General features: G+C 46.2%; 1 long non-coding RNA gene across 2 annotated transcripts in view; it reads left to right on the top strand.

Annotated features, from left to right (window-relative positions):
* Positions 1-16987, top strand: part of LOC132686561 (uncharacterized) — a 285206-nt gene that overhangs the window by 233473 nt on the left and 34746 nt on the right. For both annotated transcript variants that reach the window (XR_009613761.3, XR_009613760.3), the window contains exons 5-6: positions 9921-10034; positions 14708-14792. This is a non-coding gene — a long non-coding RNA (uncharacterized LOC132686561). The remainder of the gene's footprint in view (positions 1-9920; positions 10035-14707; positions 14793-16987) is intronic.

The following is a 16987-nucleotide window of genomic DNA, read 5'->3' as shown; positions in this document are numbered from 1 at the left end:
ATATCAGTTCATGAAGACTTTGGAACATTGTAATGAACTTCCAAAAGTTCTTTGGGTCACAAAGATTGTGTTTTACTGAATCTGAATGGTCTCATTTGGAAGGGGTTGGAAAGTTATTCAAATTGAGGTTTTCTTTAGGCTGAAGAGGTGATTGCTTTACGTGGGAAGACACCAAAACTCAGTGCCTGTGGGCCCAGGGAGTGATAATAACCACAGAAATTCATATACTTGGTATGTATTGACACAGATTCAAGTACTTTATGTGTATTTTGTCTTATAGAATTTTCTCACCACCACCACCTCCACCACCAAGAGGGGGTGTCAGGAGATAGAGGGCTGACACAGCCCCTTACTGTCCATGTGATTCCTACTTCTCTAATTAAAGTGATGGGAAAATTCCCACAGTCCCTCTTGTCTTGCTGTTTAAGCCTTATAAATAGCTATTTTTCCCCCCAAAGTCCCAGCAAGCCATAGAGAAGGCTTGGGTTCAAGTGCTGCCTTGACACCAGCCGGATGGCCTTGGGCAAGGTGGTTGGCTTTTCTGAGGCTCGTTTATACACTGAACATTACTGAGTGTCCACTGTGTAAGGGGCTGTGCCACGTTATGTGCGGGCACTCGATAATGATGAGAACAACAGTTGTGATGGTAACTACCATTTACCTAGCTTGGATTACGTGTTAGGCACTGGGCTAAGTGTTTTATTTCCAACTTTTCACTTAGTTCTTCCATAAACCTTTAAGACAAGCAGCATCAACAGGGGGAAGCTAAGGCTAAGAGTTTAACTACGTTGCCTAAAGTCCACACAACTTGTAAATGAGAGCAGAGAAGCAACCTCAGTTCTGTTGGACCTCAAAGCCCATGTTTCTAACCACCAAGTGACCGGAATCCTGGCTCAGGCATTCAGAGGTGTGGAGGGGGGTTGGAAACTTGTGTCATGGAGATTGGTGTCCTGAAAAAGTTTCGGGTTGTCAGACCTCAGGGACCAAGTACTGAGAGTTCGGACAATGTTTTTAGCCGGTAGGGTGTGTGTGTGTGTGTGGAGGGGGGGTGGTGGCTCAAGGGAAACTTTGTAGAGAAGTTGTTATTTTAACTTTGAAATCTGGTTATGATTTGAGTATGAGATGTGTGAGCAGGGGCCCCTTCCATTCTGGGTGCTCTGGCAAATGCAACACTAGAAATTTGTGAGGGGTGTGGAGGTAGCAGGGGTTGGTTCGGTCTGATGTAGCATGTTCTTCATCAAAATAAGTGTGTAAATTAAATATATCTCTATATTTGCAGCCTATATCTACCCATACCTACTCATCTACATTTGCATATCTGCACCAATACATTTATACCTACATATCTACATCTATACATCTATGCCTATATCTATATCTGTATCTATATCTATCTATTATGTCCATCATGTCTATCATCTGTATCATTTATAACGTCTATATCATCTATATCTATACATCTCTGTATCTCCATATCATCTATCTCATAGGACCTAGTTTCATTCCTGGGAATATGTCCCTAAAGAAAATCTCACCCAGATCCATATAGAAATACATGTCATGACATTTATCACAACATTGGGGGTGGGAGTGTAGGATGGGAGGGCCGAAGGGCATCAGGCAGTGTAGGCATGTTGCAGCTTATGACATGACTCTCCTGGACCTAACTCAAGTCAGGCTTCTCTAAACTCCCAAGCCCCACTCCCCGCCCCTGTCTTTGGCCCACTTGGTCCCCTACCCTCAATATCTGATCAAATTTGTCTTCCCTCACTGGCAGTATCTTATCACCCTGCCTGCCTTCAGCAAGAATCCCATCAAGTTGGCTTAAGCAGAATCCCCTTGTCTCTGATGTTTCCTCTTAGGGATTTTCCATCCCCTGACTCCACCCTGCTCCTTGGATAGGAGTCCCCACTTGTCCTTGTTGTGTTTGGACTGGAGCCCAGCTCTGTTCTGAGGTTTCTCTTCTCCCACTGCAGTAGTTCTAGAATAGAATTCTCCTTCTCCGCTTCTTCTGTCCAGCTCCAGTGTTCCTTGAAACCTACCAGGATAGAGTTAGAAGTGCACAGGACAACATACATGCCTCTTAAAAGAATTTTTTTTTTACATTTATTTATTTTTGAGAGACAGAGAGAGACAGAGCACAAGGGGCAGAGAGAGAAGGAGACAGAGAATCCGAAGCAGGCTCCAGGCTCTGAGCTATCAGCACAGAGCCTGACTCAGGGCTTGAGCCCACAAACCATGAGATCATGACCTGAGCCAAAGTCGGAGGCTCAACCGACTGAGCCACCCCGGTGCCCCAACATACATGCATCTTAACAGCATAGTGCCGAGTGAAAAAAAATGAAATTTATATAACACAGTACCATTGACATGACTTAAAAACAGATGCACAAAATAGCAATATGTTTTTACAAGGACACTTACAAATAAAAAGGTAAACACTAAACACACAGATATGATTGCATATGGAGGGGTGGTAATGGAGAACAGAAATAAAAAGGAATAGTGAAGTAAATGAAGGTTGACCCAAATTGAGGACAATGTGTCATGAACTAAGGGACATAATCAGTTCAACCCCCTGAGATTCACCCCCAGACAGACACACACAGACACACACAGACACACACACACACACACACACACACACACACACACACACACACATGCATGTATGCACACACATACACATACACATCTGGTTGGGGGGCAATGGGCCGAGATAGGCATCAGGAAATGCTGTAATGTACCCTGATGACAGGTTACGTGTCCACTAGGTACACAAGGGATTCCATGATCCTTGAAAATGGGTCTGTCCCCAAGATCTGGGCAGTATAAAGAACGAATAGGCCTAGAATCTTAGGGACTGGATAAAACCAAGAAGGACCTGGCCTACAGGTTATCTGCATATGTGTTGAGTCAGAGAAAAGAAAAAGAGGCAAAGCCTAAAGGAGAAGGCGCTGAAGTTGGAACGTCCCAGAGACGATAAGAGCAGCAAGGCTGGAGCTGTGGGGAGAGCATGTGTGTGCAAATGCATCCATGGCATAGGGGGGTGGAGGAGAAAGCATGGAGTGCCAGGGTCGCAGGAGTAAGTCAGCTCATATTGGACTTACTGGGGAGGGGGTGCTACTTATGTGAAAGTGTTGGCTGTCTTGTCCATACAGGGTGGAGGTGTTTAAAATGTTGCTTCGGCACAAATATCACCTCCCACACTGAACCCTTCTCCCTCACTCTGCCCACTGCTTGGCATAGCACGCTGGGGTTTTCTTGTGTGGCGAAGCTAAGGTCATGCTGGCTCCCAGGTGGGCCTCCCTTGGCTCTGGTCTCTTGCCTGGCTATGGAAGGCGTCCTTAGCCGTTGCGAGACTGGGGCTGTCCCTCCCGACCGCTAGAACTCCTCTTCCCTTATTTTCAAGAGGGTTCACCGGCGTGGGAGCATGCCACATGGATGCAGCAGGACTCGGTGGAATATAGGACAGACACTCGACTTGACGAGTATCCCTGTGTCCGTCGGCCAAGGATCCAGAGAGTAAAATTGTTCGGTTGTCTTGAATGTATCATTGCTTGACTTGAAGTTAGTTTCCATGCTTTGCTGACCTGGAGGCACTCAAAACAGACGTAGGATTAGGATCAATTACAGGTGTGATAAAGTGATCACACTATCCTAATGATTTCAGGTTTTTATTTATTTACCTATTTTTTTAAAGTTTTTAAAATTTATTTTGAGAGAGGCAGAGAGGGTGAGTGGGGGAGGGGCAGAGAGAGAGGGAAATCGAGAATCCCAAGCAGGCTTCACTCTCAGTGAGGAGCCTGGTGTGGGGCTTGATGTCACAAACAGTGAGATCATGACCTGAGCCTAAATCAAGGGTTGGATGCTTAACTGACTGAGCCCCCCAGGTGCTCTGGGACCTATCTTATTCACCTCTGTCATGTGCTAATGCCAGCATGTTCCCTGGAGCATGCGAAATGCTTAATCGATTGGAACAGACTGCAGCACATTATTTAAAAAATATGGCACTGTCCCAGGTCATTGATAAAAGTATTAGCTGTACCTATTAAACTGTCATGTCGTCTTATTTTATTTCTTTAAAAATATTTATTTTGAGAGGGGGTGGGCGGGCGGAGAGAGAATCCCAAGCAGTCTCCATGCTGTCAGTGCAGAGCCCAACGTGGGGCTCAAACTCATGAACTGTGAGAACACGAACTGAGCTGAAATCAAGAGCCAGGCACCTACCCAACTGAGCCACTCAAGTGCCCCAATTAAAATTTTTATTTGGAAGTTTGCTTGTTTACATGCTGTCTAAACTTAAGTGCCCAGGCCCGAATACCCCAAAGCGTATCTGACGAAAGCCAGATCTTCCTATAGCGTTGATACATTTTACCAACATTACCCTAGAGCTCAGCAGTCTCTGTGTCTACCTTGCACCTTTGCCTGGCCAAGGGTGATTGGCTCTGAATAGTTTGTTCCCGGTCCTCAAGTTGTGAAAAATATTAAGCATATTGAGATGTGGATTGTGTTAGTAATCCAGACCATTATTATTAAAATCCCTAGGAAATCATGGAGTCAAAATAACTTTTGCATTTGGCACAAAACCAAAAACCAAAAACCAAAACCCCAACAAAAACTTTCCTCCTCTGTCCCCGCTGACATACTTTCATGGAGGACCTGCCTCTGATCTGCTGTCTTCATTATTTTTGGTTTGTTTGGGATGGGTTCCCTCGCCAAGGCTGGAACCCCACTAGAGACAAACTGCAGAAAGAAAGGAAAATGGAAGTTCTCCTTGCGAATTCTCAGAATCTCCTATGGAAATTCCAGAACTACCTTCTTCCAAAGGGTTCTAGTACTTTGACTGGAAGCCTGGCCGGGGAGGGGTAGCCTGCTTTAGGACAGGAGCTTTCAAGTCTGAGCACAGGGTTCCTGCTCCAGGTCTGTTCCCCACCCGCTGTGTGACCTTGGGCAAGTCAGTTCTACTCTAAGTGCAAAGCGGGGAGGAAGGAGCTTTCACTGAGCTCCTTTCATGGGGACAGCACTGGGCCAAGTGCTAGGGATACATAATAACCTAGTCCTTACAAGGACTCTGGGATGAGTATTTCTGCATCATATAGGAAACCAAATGGAGGCTCAAATAAACGGCTCAAAGACACAGAGGTGGATTTTGCAACCAGAATCAGCATGTCTCCAAATGTCCTTCTTCTTAACTTGGACTCATTCTCTGTGAGATGAGTTCACTGGTCGTCGTCCAAGGTGCTTGCAGCTCCAACAATTTATAACCCAATGGGGATGGATTCTCATAGCACAGGAACTGATCGCACAGGACAGTCGTGTGCGTGTCGGGTCCCCTGACCCAGACTTACCGTTCGTAGGGGCTGGTCCTGCCTCCCACCTGACACTCACATTCACCTCTTACTGCTTCTCTCCTTCAGCCCAGGACACTTTGCTCTTGTCTCCCATGACCTGCCCATTTGTCTCTTGTCCTTCTTCAAAGCCCCTTTCTTTCTTGCTGCCTACCTGTTACTTCCTCCTCCCGAGTAGCCCTGTGAAAAAAGCTCTCCTTCTCTTTTTCCAGGCTTGTCTCACTTTTACCTGGAAGCTTTCCTGGGTGGATAAATTATTTTGAATAGTTTTGGAAAAAAGTCAGTTCAGTCTGCATTTCGTTTTCATTTGTAAAATGAGAGCACTGCATTAGCTGGTCTCCCTGGCCCTTTCCAGGGCCAGCGTTCTGTGAATTCAAATAAATCTGACCTCTTCCTTTCCCCCATATTCCCTCTGTAGCTCTGGCCTTTGTTTTCATATTAGCTGGATTTGCAGTTTCCACCCTGCTACTTTGTTTTTATTCTTGGGTTATTGCCGTGTGCAACATTTAGGTATTCTATCTAGCCTGGAAACTCCTGGAAAGGAGAAATCATGTGACTTTTTCCTCCATATCCCCTCTGGTCTTATCCCCAGGATGGGACAAATCCATGAACTTGGGGGTTATTCAAACACTGCCATCAATTGTTGGATGGATGACAGGCCCATTTAGAGCATTGGGGTTTTTGGGGTTTTTTGTTTGTTTGTTTGTTTGTTTTTTTGGTGTCCTTGCCATGTTCCTGCCATCCACTTTTTAAAAACATCTTTTTTTAAGTTTATTTATTTAGTTTGAGAGAGAGAGAGGGAGAGAGAGAGAGCACATGAGGGAGGGGCAGAGCTAGGGAGAGAGAGAGAATCTGAAGCAGGTTCCAGGCTCTGAGCTGTCAGCACAGAGCCTGACTCGGGGCTCGAACTCACCAACCATGAGATCATGATCTGAGCCAAAGTCAGACCCTTAGCCGACTCAGCACCCAGGCACCCCTAAGACATATCTTTACTTACTCACTTGTCTGGTAATTAGGTCCTGGCCATTGCCCTTTTTTTGATTGGCTCTATTACACAAACTGGCTAAATCTATGTCCATGCCCTTGATTGGTGGAATGATCCAGATATAACTATCTCCTTGTGATATCCTCTGGATTTCAGGAACAAACTTGGCATCCTCTTGGTCTGATGGCTTGTATAACACTTTCAGGCTCATCAGGGATCTGTCAGAACCATTATGGTTAGATTTAAGTGGTTTTTTCCCCCCCTAAATGCAGCTGTCTGCAGGGTCTGATGTTTGTATTGTGGTGGTGGAAGGCAAGATTTATTTATTCAGTCATTTATTCAAAACTCATTTTACTGAGTAGTACTTACCATGTGTCAGAAACTGGGGGTAAAAGATAAGTAAAATCTGGTTCCTGCCTTTAAGAAGTACTTGGTCTAACAAGGAAATCGGTACTAAAATGTTACTTTTTAAAAAATGTTCATTTATGTTTGAGAGAGAGAGAGAGAGAGTGGGTGAGGGGCAGAGAGAGAGAGGGAGACACAGAATATGAAGCAGGCTCTGTGCAGTCAGTGCAAAGCCAGATGTGGGGCTCAAACCCACGAACTGTGAGATCCTGACCTGAGCTGAAGTCACTCAATCGACTGACCCACCCAGGCACCCCTAAAATGTCACTTTAATGCAGTGAGATTATACCCTGTCATAAAGGTATAATCAGGAAGGAGCAATTCCTGAGGAGCTAGGAATTGGTCATAAGCAGCACATCACAGACGCCATGGCAGAGGTGAACGTAGGGTTAAATGCGAGTGGGATTTGCCAGCAAAAGGGCAGAGGACATTCCAGGCAGAAGGAACAGCCTGAATAAGGGGATGGTGAAAATAAAGGAGGGGCTGGTGAAAATAAAGATGAAAAGGTGGGCAGGAACTGGATGGTGAGGGTCCTTATATGTCCTATGGAGGAAGCTGCAAGCCAGTGGCTCTCCGACTTAATTGGGTTCAAGGCTCATCCATGGAGCTGGCTGAATATACAGCTTTCTGGGACCCACTGATTTGATTCGGTGGGTTTGAAGTGGGGTTCAAGAATCTTTATTACGAGCCAGCTTCCCAGGTGATTCTTTTTTTTTCAAGTTTATTTATCTTGAGAGAGAGAGAGAGAGAGAGCGCGCGAGTGCCCGTGGGGGCGGGGCAGAGAGAGAGGGAGAGAGAGAGAATCTCAGGCAGGCTCTGCACTGTCAGCACAGAGCCTGATGCAGGGCTTGAACTCACAAACTGTGAGATCATGACCTGAGCTGAAGTCAGGAGTCGAGATGCTCAACCGACTGAGCCACCTAGGCGCCCCCTTCCCAGGTGACTCTGATGTAGGCAGGCTGCTAATCACTTTAGGCAGACATGGCTGTTTTGCATGTCGCAATGGGAAATACCAAAGAGTGACATCAGAAAGACCAGTCTAACAAAGTATGGCAGGTGAACTGAGGAAGAAAGTCTCCATGTGGGGTGGTCAGTTAGTAATTCATTGCGATGGCTCACCTGAGAAACGCTCCACCTATGGCAGCAGGTTGTGGCAATGCAGAGAATCAAGTGCAGAAAGCTCTCCGAGCTTGAATGGACAGAAGTTAGGGAAGGAATGGAGTTGCGGGAGGCAGAGACGGGAATCGCAGGTGCCTCCGAGAATTTTCACTGGAGCAAGTAAGAACTGTGGGTGCTTTTAACAGGGAGTGCAGTGCATTTGAGGGAGAAGATAAAAAGTGTGGTGTAGGACTTACTGAGGTTTTGGTGTCTGTAGAACCTACAAATATTTAATTCAGGTCTCCACATTTGCACTTGGGAATTATGCACGTGTTGAGATGAAAGTCAACACCATGGGATTCCATGAGAAAACTTTGGAAGAGAGACTACAGAAAGCCCAAAACTGTGCCTTTAAGAGGAAGACACAGGGGAGAGGTCGGTCTATACCCTGGACTGTAGGTGAGCAGCTCATAGCAGTTAAGGAGAGGGGAGAATTTTAGGAAGGAGTTTTTCAACATCAAGTTGGGACTGAGGCACAGCTTGCCTCCTAGAGGCAAAGAGGGGGCATCGCAGTAAAGAGAGTCTGATGTGGTGCCAGAAGGCAGGGGGAGTCTACCGGTGGGTGGGCCCTAAGGAGTGTGTCCTTAGGGAGGGACATGGGTGTGCTGATATGTGTGTGTGTGTGCGCGTGCACTTGTGTGTATGTGTGGCTATGGAATAGGTGTTCATTTACGCAATACATATGTGTCCCATGCGTCCGCAGGAAGTAGGCATAGCCAGGATGAGGCCAAGCCCGACGGATAGCAGTGCCAGATGTCACAGAGGGAATAGAAGGACTGAGAAATGGCTTGGATATTGCCATTTGGAAGGTCATTGGCGACCTTTCACAGAATGTTTTCTTTGGGGCTCAACTGAAGAGTGGCCGGAATGTGAGGGGTGGAGAAGAGAGGCATTGATTGTCAATTTGGAGGTGGGAGTGGGAGAAGGTTAGGCAGGGTGTCCATTAACCTTATTGGTACAACTGGAGAGCTTAACAGGACTTGTTTGGACAACTTGCAATTTCAAAACTTAGCTTTTTTCCTAAGAGGTTATTAAAAGTGAAAAGTACCATAATATGCCTTTCTGCAATACTTAAATAGCTTCTTATCGTGACAGTTGTTAATACTTGCTTTTCCAGGAATTCTAGGCCTTTGGCAGCAAACCAACTAAATATTGTGAAATAGAAAATAAAATTGTCCTTTATTGCTGCAGTCTGTTTTTGTACATATCTTTCACGTTAACTCAGATTGAGGTGCGTGAGTACGTGTGTGTGTCTGTGTGTGTGCCCGCATGCATGTGTGTGCACATGTATAGACTTGGGGTGTGCTCATTTAACTAATGTGTTTCATATCCTCTATCTCAGGCGATGTAGGTGCAGTGGGCAGGAGAGACATGGGGGGGCCAGTTGATGTTATGCAGGGAATGCCGGTAACTTGGTTCTCTGGGGGGGTGCAGAGGGAAGGCCCGATCGTAGCATTTGCCAGTTGCCATGGTGTAAATACTCCCACCATGGTTGATTTTAGGCTACCAACATGACGTCACTGAACATGGAACTGGATGAAGAGATTTGCCCCATCTTCCCTTGCATGCCAGTACAAGCCAGCCCAAACACCTCTGGCCCTTTAGGCAGGCAGAGAGATAATTGTGACAATAATAATTCCTTTGACTTATGGGACTGTTTGTGGTTCCCCAAGCACTCTGATATATTTTGTTTTCCTTGCACAGTACCTTGAGTGTGATTTGAAGAGTATGGCAAACCTCTTTGGCTAGCCACAGGCCTTAAATTACCACCAAGGAAATGCTTTTTAACATTCACAAGCAGAGGCCATGTCCTTTAGGGAATACAGTACAGGATATATTAATGTGGATAACTCAGGATCAGATGAGAATGATCTTGATTGTGGGATATCATTGGAGATAGGATATCTGAAAGAGAGATCACAGGGGGTTAGGGAGGGTTGGGTAGTGAGGGAAGGAAGACGTCCAAAAGAGAGATCCAAGATATTAAAGATATAACTTTTCCTACTTCATCATTTTGCTAGGACCTGGCCTGCTCCTAGACCATAGATCTTGCCAGATACAGTTCATGTTCCATTATCCACTCTAATGGAGGAAAGTTGGACAGCATAATTAAAAACAACGGGCAACCTTGAAAGGTATGTACAACTGGATGTGCAGAGGATATAATGTTTGTTTCTTGGTATCTTTACCATCCGGTGGATGGCTTACCTGTCCTACCTCTGGAAGTTAGCTTGCTCATGGCACGTAAGGACTTGAGAAAAGCCATATGATCAGTGCCGATCTAGATTTTCTTTTCTGTATGAGAAAGAATTTTCTTTCAATCTAGATTTTCTTTTCTGTATGAGATTTTCTATTCTGTGGGGTTGGGGTGGTTCTGTCTCCTTATAAGCAATTTAATCAGGTTTTATTTAAGAACTACTTCTTATTAATGGATGAAAACCTCTTGGCCTCACAAACAAAAATACTTTTTCTGAGAGAACCGTACTTAATTCACTTGGCCGTCAGCTTTCAGGTGCTGTCTCTGCGTGTGTGTGTGCACATGCGTGTGTGCACAACTTCAGTAGCTGGTGACTACAGGACAAATCAATATCTAGCCTCTGGCGGCTGTGGGCTGTTATCACTTGGTGACAGTTGACACATTGGTGGCCGGCCACGAGGAGAATGGTGGGTGTGCATCCTATCAATTTTTAGAGCATATTTTATCTGTACAAGTAACCGTGGTGCAGCGTTCCATTTGTCATCTCTGTCCTTGAAAGGAGGAGTTGATAAATGACAATAACTGTTAGCCCACCAGACTGCATGTGTTTCTCCAGCAAAAGCAAAGCTCGGGATAAATTCAACACCTTCCTGACGGTAATGACGATAATAAGCAGTATCTCATACCTAAAATCCGGGTGGGGTTCACAGTCGGCTAAGGACTTTTTCTTACCTTGTCTCATGGAATCCCTATAGAGGCTCCCGTGAGATGGGAAACTGAGGCTCAGAGGGTTAAGTGATTTGCCCAGGGTGACAGTGGTAGTAAGTGGGGCTGAACCTTAAATTAGGCGCCCAAGGCCCAACTGCAACACTCCCAACCTGTGTTTGTGATCTTAGCCTCTCCTTGTTCTTTTTTTTTTTTTTAATGTTTATTTATTTTTGAGAGACAGAGAGTGAGTGGGGGAGGGGCGGAGAGGGAGACACAGAATCCGAAGCAGGCTCCAGGCTCCTAGCTGTCAGCACAGAGCCCGACGCGGGGCTCGAACTCACTAACTGTGAGAGCATGACCTGAGCCGGTGTTAACTGATTGAGCCACCCAGGCACCCCAGGCTCTCCTTGTTCTGATCTGATTTGCATCCAGCTGCTACAACAATCATCCCATAAACCCCTACTTCCCGTAAGAATGCTAATTCCCTTTGCCTCTTTATTCCAAATCCTCGGAGACCTCTGGTGCGCACCAACCATTGGCCACTGGTTTTCTCTTACCCTGGACAGCATACCTTCCTTGCCTTTGTTGAACATGTGATCCGTTAAAATCCCTACATCTTTTCCAAGAGAGCTTATAAATCGTTTGGTCATGTGACCGTAAGCACTGACAATATTGAGAGGGAAACTGCCTATCAGAAAAATGCCATGGGGGCGTCTGGGTGGCTCAGTCGGTTAAGCCTAGACCCCTAGTTTCAGCTCAGGTCATGATCTTGGGGTTTGTGTGTTTGAGCCCCACATAGGGCTCCTCGCTGACAGTGCAGAGCCTGCTTGGGGTTCTCTCTCTCCCTCTCTCTGCCCTTCCCCACTCATGTACCCTCTCTCTCTCTCTCAGTAAATAAATAAACTTAAAGAAAAAAGGAAGAAAGAAAAATGCTGAATTCTCGGTTCATGAGCATACCTCCTTCTTCCCTTGTGATTGAAAATCTCATCCTTTGGGGCTTAGCTCACATGTCATTTTTTTCATGGAGTATTTTTCTGATTCTCTAATACAACATGATCTATCTTTTGACATTTTTGTTACTTGTTCTGTGGCAATTATTTTTCTCATGGTTCCTACTACTCTGTAATCTTTGGGATCAGTAGCGACAAAGAGTTTCACAAATAGATGCTTGGTAAATATTTGTTGAATTCGGTTGAAATGAATGTTTGAATGCACTTCAAGTACCATGGAAGCCCTTTATCCAATGCAATTGCTCCCAGTATTTTTTTGCTTAAGGGAAAAAGTAGGAGCGGGTGGACCCTGGAAAGTCTGGGAGGCTGCAGGGGGCAGGCCCGGTTGTCATTGGGTGAGGGGTGGGGAGAGGCACGGCTGCTGCAGCTGGGACCCTCCCCGCCCCCCAATGGGGGAACAAGATGGTTGCCACAGGAGGGTTTGGGGAACAGGAAGAAACAGATATATTTTCACCCCCAGTGAAGGTGTACTGGCGCACCAGGCTGCCACGAAGAACAACCCTAGGAAGCACCTTGGCGGTGCAGGAGGTGGGGACACCTGAGGTTGGGTTGAAGGAAAAAGTGGGGAGAGTGAGTCAGGCTCTGGGGGGTTCCAGGGCAAGGCAGTCAACATGTAGGCCACTGGGCCTCTTCTAGACGCTGTGCAGGTGGCCAGGTGCCCCACGTGGTTACCAGCAGCAGGACCTGAACAGAGAGTGGGAGAGTAGGAGGGGTTCGGGAGCTCTCCGAGGCCAGGCCCCAAGCTCACGGGCCGGTGCCTTCCTTCCTGTGCGGAGACACTCCTGCGCCAAGCCCCACCTGCCCACACAGTCCTCCAGCCTCCTGGGCGGGGAGAGGGGATGTGGGGGCCCATCGCAGGGCAGCGAGGTGGGCCGGTGAGGCGGAATGTGTATGCGGTTACAGGCCACCAGGCCGCAGGGGCCTGTGCAGGAGCGCAGTGGAGATAAATGAAGGACAGGAGGCCCAAGGCCTGCAGCTACCTCTAGGTCGGTACCCGGCAATTGCGCCCCAGATGCCCAGAAAACCCCCAGGAGGCAAAGCAGCCGGTCGGCCAGCTGAGTTCCACCCGGAGAGGCAGAGCGGGCCGGGCAGACTAGAGCCCGCAGGCCTCCTGCGTATCGCCCGGTTTAGCCATGCGGTAGGAAGAAATGAACACGAAATCCCAGTAAGAGATGAGCGAAAGATTGGCACGGGAGGCCTTAAATGCTTACTCTTTACCCATGTATTAGATATTTAGAACTAGCTGCACTATCTATGCAGCATGTGGTTTTAGAAATTACTTTCACCTAAAGAACTTCTCTTTTTGGTAATGACAGATGTGCTTGTGGGGGGGAAAAAAAAGCCTGATTTCTCTCAATACACCTTTAACAGTTTTTAAATTCTTTCATATCTGGCCAAGTTGAGATTTCTAAGAACCTCATTTTTAATTTGTAATTAAAATTTACAACTTAGCTTTCCCCCCCCAAAACAACAACAAAACAAACTGTAAGCACCTATTAATAAAAGTCTTAATTTTTTTTTTAAGGTAGGTTCACATAGACAATCACTAAAGAAAAAAAGCTATATGTATGTTTTTCACTGATTTGAGTCCTTGGTTTTCTTTCTTGCATGAATAATACCCATAGTGAAATAATTTTAATTTCCAAGTTCAGTGTCTTCAATATGGAGGGAGAACTTCAGACACTCAGTCTAATCTGAGTTCAGTAACTACCTATGGAAAGTTTCTCCCAGTCTATTATAGTTGCCTCTTTTTTTAAAGTTTATTTATTTATTTTATTTATTTTTGAGAGAGAGAGAGAGAGAGACAGAGTGTGATCAGGGAGTGGCAGAGAGATAGGGAGACCCAGAATCTGAAGCAGGCTCCAGGCTCCAAGCTGTCAGCACAGAGCCCAACGCGGGGCTCAAACTCACAAACCATGAGATCATGACCTGAGCCCAAGTCGGCCGCTTAACCGACTGAGCCACCCAGGCACCCAGTAGTTGTCTCTTTTAATTGAGCTGCAATTCTTTAGAGTTGTGCTGTTCAATGCAGTAGTCACTTGCCATGAGTGGTTATTGGGCACTGTATGTGTGGCTAGTCAGAAGTAGAATGTGCCAGAAGTACAACATGTACATTGTATTTCCAAGACAGTAAAAAAGAATACAAAATATCTCATTAATAATTTTATATCATTAAAGGTTCAACTGATAATAGCTTGGATACTTTGGGTTAAATAAAATGTTATAATTATTTTCACCTGTTTCTTTTTTCTTTTTTTTTTTTTTACTCCCAGAAATTTATTCTAAAAAAATATTTCAGTAGAGGCAAAAAACTACAAATAGAAAAGGAAAAAGTAGATTACAAACTTAACATATCCAGAGTAATCATTAATTATAACCTAATAATTTTATTTATTTATTTATTTATTTATTTATTTATATTTTATTTAAATCCAAGTTTAGTGTAATATTGGTTTCAGGAGTAGAATTTAGTGGTTCATCACTTCCATATAACTCCCAGTGCACTTCCCAAGTGCCCTCCTTCATGCCCGTCACCCATCTAGCCCATCCCCCTGCCAACCTCCCTTCCAGCAACCCTCAGTTTGTTCTCTGTTATTTAAGGGTCTCTTATGGTCGACCTGTTTCTCTTAAATGTGACTAGTAGCAAATGTAAAATTACATGTGTTTTGCATTATACCTTTTTTGAATGGTGCTGCTTTAGAGAGCTATGTTTATTGATTCTTTGTAAAACACTCAGTGATGCTTTCACAGAGACTCTTTCCTTTTTGACTCCTGTTTCTTACTTGTACTTAATACGAAATGAAGTTGCATAATTATAGTAAGAACAAGGGTCACAATCAGGTGTGAGAACAAGCACGCCTGGATTTTGACATGCTGACTTTTCAACTTGTAGGACCAGAAATCCACGGGTAACATACAGTCCTGCCTTGTGCCGTTGGATGATGTGGTGTCAGTCCGTATGCTGAGCAGAGCACAAGGTCAGTGTGGCTTGTTTGGTAAAGCAGTGGAGATCGGTCACGTGAGCTTTTTGCTCGGCTCTAGTCTGGAACAGTAGCTCGGAGAGGCTCCCTTTCTGATACGCTGTTTTAAAATGACAATATGACAACTCTATTTTCCATTAACTTTCTTGACACTCTCAGAATTGTAGACTTGAAAAATGAAATTCAGGAATGTCCTGATTAAGTTGAGGGCAGATGCGTTTCCTTACGGGAAATGAAAGGGCCAGCCACGTGAATAATGGTTGTCTCAGTGAAAGTGGCTACGTAGGAGTAGGGTATTTGGAGTAGGAGTATTTGGAGGTTGTCCATAGCCTGCTAGCAAATTAGCCGCCTTGTGAGCATGTGTGTAGGCCGTTTTGGTTTGCTTTCAAGTTGCAAGGGTAAGGAAGTGGCACCAGCTCTCTTGGAGAGAGGAACTTGCTCTGGGTCAGGATCTGGCCTGCAGGATAAAGTCATCCCTTGTCCCTCTTACTCCATCCGTAGTCTGCTGCCCAGTGCTCACTTCCACGTAAGAAGATGGCTCGCCTCACCCACAGCCTCGTGTGTCTAGAAGGGGTAAATAGTTTGCCAGTTACATTATGTCTGCAAGGCCTGTGAAAGAGGACTGTGGAATCCACAATCCAGCGGTGACTAGGGCGGGGATTATGAATTGTCTCCTTGTGTGCTGGGGCTGGGGATGGGTTGGGTTGGGGAGATCAACACAGGCGGTTCAGGTAAACGGATCCATCCGTACCTTCCTGCCCTGTGCCCGACAGTACCTCTGTGTGGTTGGCGGTCGTTGCACGAAGTCTGTGCTTGAGGCAATGCAGTGCTAGTGTCTCAAGAGCCTGGCATGCCCAAACAAATCTGAGCTCACCAGGCACTGGAGCAGTAGAGGCAAGACGATTGTTGTTTCTTCAGCAACCCTCCCTAATAGGACTTTCTCCTGGAGCGTCCACTTGTGATGGAACGGGTGATTTAGCCTAGATGAAATGGGGTCACGTAGCTCCAACCCCGATGATTTAATCAAATGGCAAGCCTGGACCACCCGACCCCTTCAGGCCACTAAATTGAACGGTGTTAGGGACATGCACCAAAAGCTGACTTCAGGGGAAGAATATTTGTGAGGAGATGATTCTTGCCGAGCCCTGTTGGTTTGCTTGCAAACGAGAAGAAAGAATATCATGATCAGAAGAGAAAGGAGCTATCTTTTGCCCTACTCTGTTTTGTCACAAATAAGTGAACCAAGCACATTACATTTCTATGGCACCGTTTATTCTGTAGTCGTTCTGCGCCTTGGGTTCCCTCCGGGGAGACGAGAGAGACACCGGGCCGCAGACTGGAAAACGCGGCGCTGAGGAAAGTGATCAGGGTCACTGGGGCCTTGCAGGAGTGAGGGGTGAAGTGGCCTTCCTCAAGCTCTCCTTCCTCAGCCTCCTCAGAACTGAACTGGTTCCCCGGAGAGCCGGGAGACAGCAGCTCCTTCTCACAATCCAACTCCGACCTTGGAGTTTGAGAATCTGAGGCTGTGTGCCCCGAGGCAGAGCCTTGGTCTTACGGGTCTCCCCTGAAAGCCAGCCCTGAGTTTTCGACGATGTGTGTTGTCAGGACATAAACATGAGGGGAGGAGGCCTCAATGTAGTTCTCGGTTCTTGAGCAGCCAGAGTCTGTGATGACTGTCACATAAAGAGCGGCAGAGGGAGGTGAGACCTTATGGGAGAATTAGCGCAGCATTAAGAAGGAAGTGATATTCAGGGAGGCTGGGGGGCTCAGTCGATTGAGCTTCCACTTGGGCTCAGCTCATGATCTCACGGTTTGGGGGTTCGAGCCCCGCATCAGGCTCACTGCTGTGAGTGCAAAGTCTGCTTCAGATCCTCTGTCCCCCTCTCTTTAAAAAAAAAAAATGTTTTCAATGTTTATTTTTGAGAGAGAGAGAGAGAGAGAGCAAGTGGGAGAGGGGCAGAGAGAAAGAGGGAGACACAGAAACCAGAGCAGGCTCCAGGCTCTGAGCTCTGAGCTGTCAGCACAGAGCCCGACGCAGGGCTCGAACCCACAAACTGTGAGATCGTGACCTCAGCAGAAGTCTGGTGCTTAACCGACTTAGCCACCCAGGCACCCCTGGCCCCCGCTCTTTCTGCCCTCCCTTGCTTACGCTCTCTCTCTCTTGTAAAAGAAAAGAAACATTAAAAAAAAAA

The sequence above is a fragment of the Panthera onca genome, chromosome F1 (genome assembly GCF_046562875.1).
Source record: "Panthera onca isolate mPanOnc1 chromosome F1, mPanOnc1 haplotype 2, whole genome shotgun sequence".
NCBI classification, from domain to species: domain Eukaryota; kingdom Metazoa; phylum Chordata; class Mammalia; order Carnivora; family Felidae; genus Panthera; species Panthera onca.
The sequence above is the reverse complement of the archived record's forward strand: the minus strand, read 5'-3'. Positions and strand labels throughout refer to the sequence as shown.